Genomic DNA, 4,596 nt, shown 5'->3' with positions numbered 1-4,596 from the left:
ATGATCCCTCCAGGACCATTGGTGAGCATGGCAATACTAGGAAGGTGGGGTGGAAAGGGAGAACCGATTACTGGGATCTACATATAACCTCCTCCCTGGAGGATGAACAACAAAAAAAATGGGTGAAGGGAGACGTCGAGCAGTATAAGATATGACAAAAATTTATAAATTATCAAGGGTTCTTGACTGAGAGGGAGAGTGGGTAGGGATGGGGAAAAATGAGGAGCTGGTGCCAGGGGCTTAAGTGGAGAGCAAATGTTTTGAGAATGATGAGGGCAAGGAATGTACAAATGCGCTTTATACAATGGATGTATGTATGGATTGTGATAAGAATTGTATTAGCCCCCAATAAAATGATTAAAAATTAAAAAGAAAACCAATTGACTAATTATAAAGTTTGTATTGGCTTAATTATATCTTTTTAGTCTGTTTCTCATTTGAGGATATTTTAATGCAGTGAATTCACAACGGATGGTAAGTTATTTTGTATTCACAGTTATTGGCAAAAAAAACCCTGGTTGACAGTGTCTAGAGGCCATCTGATATATTTTGCTAGGAAAAATAAGTATATTTAATTTTAAGGTATAAAATAAATAGGTAATGTGTAAATATTGTGGGGTTTTCCCCTAAAAATCCAGCAAATTGCACTTTTTCAATAAAACACACATTTTCATCCGGACAGTTTCCACATCAAAACGAGATTTTCCAAATTAGAGATAAAATATTTTAGTTGTATCAATATTATTGACATGTTCAAAGAAAGTTTTGAGTCGATGCATACCAATGCTCAGTTTAAAATTTTTTAAGATTGATTCGTGGATAATATTTTCTCAAGTTAACATTTACTGGAATTATGAAAATCTGTGGGAGACTCAAAGCCCATCGGTAGGCAACTGGGAACTCCCTTGCTGAAGGATTTTGGGGAGGAGATGTGCCAGTCAGTGTGCAGGGTAGCAATGACGAAACATATAACTTTCCTCTAGTTCTTAAATGCTTCCTCCCCCCACTATCATGATTCCAATTCTACCTTAAAAATCTGGCTAGACAAGAGGGTATGCATTGGTACAGACAGCAAATGGAAACACAGGTAATCCAGGACAGATGACTCCTTCAGGACCAGTGGTGAGAATGGCGATGCCTGGAGTGTGGAGGAAATGTGGGGTAGAAAGGGGAACAGATTACAAGAATCTACATAAAGCCTCCTCACTGGGGGATTGACAGCAGAAAAGAGGGTGGGGGAGACGTCAGACAGTATAACATGTGACAAAATAATAATTTATGAATTATGAAGGGTTTATGAGGGAGGGGGGAGTAGGGAAGGAGGGGGAAAACGAGCAGCTGATATTAAGGGTTCAAATACAAGGCAAATGTTTTGAGAATGATGGCAACAAATGTACATATGTGCTTGACATAATGGATGTATATATGGATTGTGATAAAAATTCTATGAGCCCCCAATAAAATGATTCTAAAAAAAGGAAAAGAAAATCTATGGCTAACTTTTCATCCTCGCTTTAGTTGGCTATAAAATATGAGTATATTTTTGCACATACAAAGAATACAATATTACAATGAGTAAAATAATGTTCAACTGATGAAAGCCCTTCTAGCATCCCTGTCAACAAATTTAACCAGGTTAAACCACCACAATGACCTTCTTCAATAATACATTATCAAGTTTATGAAATTGAATGTCTCATTTATGAAAACATATTTGTATATGTTCAATTTTAGATACTGTACCTGATCTCTTCACATAGTAGCAAATAATCATAATTCCATTGGTCCACACTCTTGATGTTGTTAGTTTATTGTGCCAACTTGGCCAATAAGCACGTCAGATTAATTGAAGGGCAGAGAAATAAATGGCTCAGCGAGCCTCGCCTTTCTAGTCTCTTGCTCTTTGATCATCAGATCAGTGTGTGGCTGCCTTGCTTGATCTGTGCATCAATTTGCAAGCTACACTACCAGTCGGACAACTAAGCCATGGACTGTGTCGCTGTAATTTGAGGTTCCTTCAAGACCTGCTTTGCCACACTATTGGAATATACATTTCTTGAGCTGGGCACTGTCGGACACTGTCATCTGGCTGACTGTTGGTGACCTACCTGCCTTGCTGTTTGCTTCCTGTGACTGGATAGCCTGAATTGCTCTACAGAGGACTACCTGGTGGTCATCAAGATTTGAAGGATCCCCAGTGTCTCACAGCAGTCTCATGGGAGTGAGCTGCACTGAGCCATTTGTGCTGCTTTATAGATTGTTTATTTCTTATGTTATCTCTCTCTCTCTCTAGCATTATATTAATCAATGATAATTAATATAATTAGCATTATATCAATTATATAATGTAACTATAAATTCTATAATTTATATATTAATTACATAATATATAATTGATAATACCAATAATTATATAGATTATAATAATCTATATAATTATTAGCATTATGGTTTTGTTTCTCTAGATAATACTATATAACATAATTGATAATGCATGTTCATATGCTTAGTAAATTTGTAAAAATATATATATGCTCACCTCAGCCCCATGATGAAAAGACCAAGGTTTATTAAGTGCATACACTTTATTGGGGGAAACGTTGTAAGACAAAAAGTGCAGAGAAGATCATGGAGACTGGAGGATCACTCAGCTAAGACGCAAATCTTACCCTGAGAGAAGGAACAAAGAATGAGAGGTAGGAAAATCTTTCTTAAATGTCAGTGTAACCCAGCAGATGTCCAGTAAGTTGATCAGTTTACCTCAATACAAAATCATTCTAGAGAACCACCTTCTTTATCATAGACAAACGTTTGTGCTTTGCTATTCTTTTACCTGACTTGGGCTCGCCCTTAGAACTCTGTCAGGGATACAAACCAGGCAGTAGAATTCAGAAGCGATGTTTCTGCCTTGTCTCCGTATGCTCATTGTGTTGGAAAGGAATTACCTTCTTAGATTTGATTCTGCTGCTATATGTTTATATATGAAAACGTGTTCATATTTTCTAATAAGATACATCGACATGTAGGATGTCCTTTCTTTAGGATGAGATTGTAAGAAATCTTTCCTCTTAATGACATTCTCATAGGTAATAATTTCAAATTTTGTTTCCGAATAGCATCCTGCTCTTCTTTGCTTAGGACTTTCATTACATTTCCTGAAAATCATCTCACTCTTCTCTCTTTAGTTCTTTTTAAAGATAAATATTCAGTTCGTTTTTGGAGTTAGTTATCTCAGCCCATTAGAGTCCCATTTGACGTTTTCCTCAAAGATTTTTCAGGGACATTAATTGTATATATTCCTACCCTGTTATTATTATTTCATGCTACTCTCCACAGAAGTCAAAGACATTGACCTCCTCTATACATTCTTCTCTCCCATGCTGATCCATCTCCTATGCCCTTATCCTCTCATCTACTGGTAGCAGAGGGAGTGGTTTAATCATGTCAGCTACTGTAAGGAAGGAAGATGAAACTGATTACTTGCTTAAAGACTTACAGTCTAGAGACCATAAGGATTTCTACTCTGTCTTTCAGGGACACTATGAGCCAGAATTAACATAACAAGAGTGGGCAATTGAGTTTGTTGATTTGATTCTTATTTTATTTGCTGTTTTCTTTATTTTTCCCCCTGTATGTCAACACAACTCTGATGGAATCTAGGGGAAACTTGAGTAAGCCTTGGTGATCTCCCCTTTAGGGTCTGCACTCAGTTTCAGTAACAACTGTGTGTCCTATGTATGTAGTTTCCAGGGTAGGGCTTTCAGTGGGTTGCACAATTTAACCTGATGGTGGCAGAGAGAACTATGTTCCACGAAGAGTTGATTGTCTATCTCCAGAAACAGGATGAACTGAAAGTGAGGGGGAGTCAGTGTGAGTCCAGGCACACTCAGGATCCAATGAGCACTGGCACCAGCATCTGAAGTCAGTGCGGTTTGATTGTCAGGGTGGGTTTTCTGTTGTGATTTTGAGATTCTTTTCCATCTCTAACTTTTCCAGGGGAATCTCTCTCTATAATTATTCTGCGTCCACCCCTGCTACCTATGCATTCAAAAGTTGTATTGAACAACAAGTAAATAGCCTCACTCGCAGGAAAACCAGTCCATTAGCCGCATGAAAACTCAGCTTTTCTGGCATTACAGAGTGAGAGTTCTGATGAACCTCAGAGAAAACTCTGTAGAATTCTCTCTCAGACTTGAGTCAGAGAGCATGCAAGGGGCCATAAATTTAAGTGTTTGAACACCGACTTGTCAAACCAACAGAGAAGTCTTCAGGAAAGACCTGTGCTTTGATTTGATTCTGAAACAACAGACTCATGGCAAAGACTGCAGTGCAATCCTCTAATTCCGAAACGCTGAGTTTTGAGTTAAAGACTAGTGAGTGAGGAATGTATGGTCAGTAACATATGAAAGTATAATTTGGTTCACATCCGCTCCTCTTCTTCATGCAGAAGTCGGTCAAACCCAACAATGGTCTGAAGACTTATTTGTCCTTTCCTATTTTCTTTTTTTCCTTATTTTTTTTCAACTTGGACAACTATTGATTCATACTTTATCATTTATATCTCCACATTATCAATCATTCTGTTAAAGAGCATGT

Source organism: Tenrec ecaudatus, chromosome 3 (genome assembly GCF_050624435.1).
Source record: "Tenrec ecaudatus isolate mTenEca1 chromosome 3, mTenEca1.hap1, whole genome shotgun sequence".
Lineage (NCBI taxonomy): Eukaryota > Metazoa > Chordata > Mammalia > Afrosoricida > Tenrecidae > Tenrec > Tenrec ecaudatus.
Note: the sequence above shows the minus strand (reverse complement) of the source record.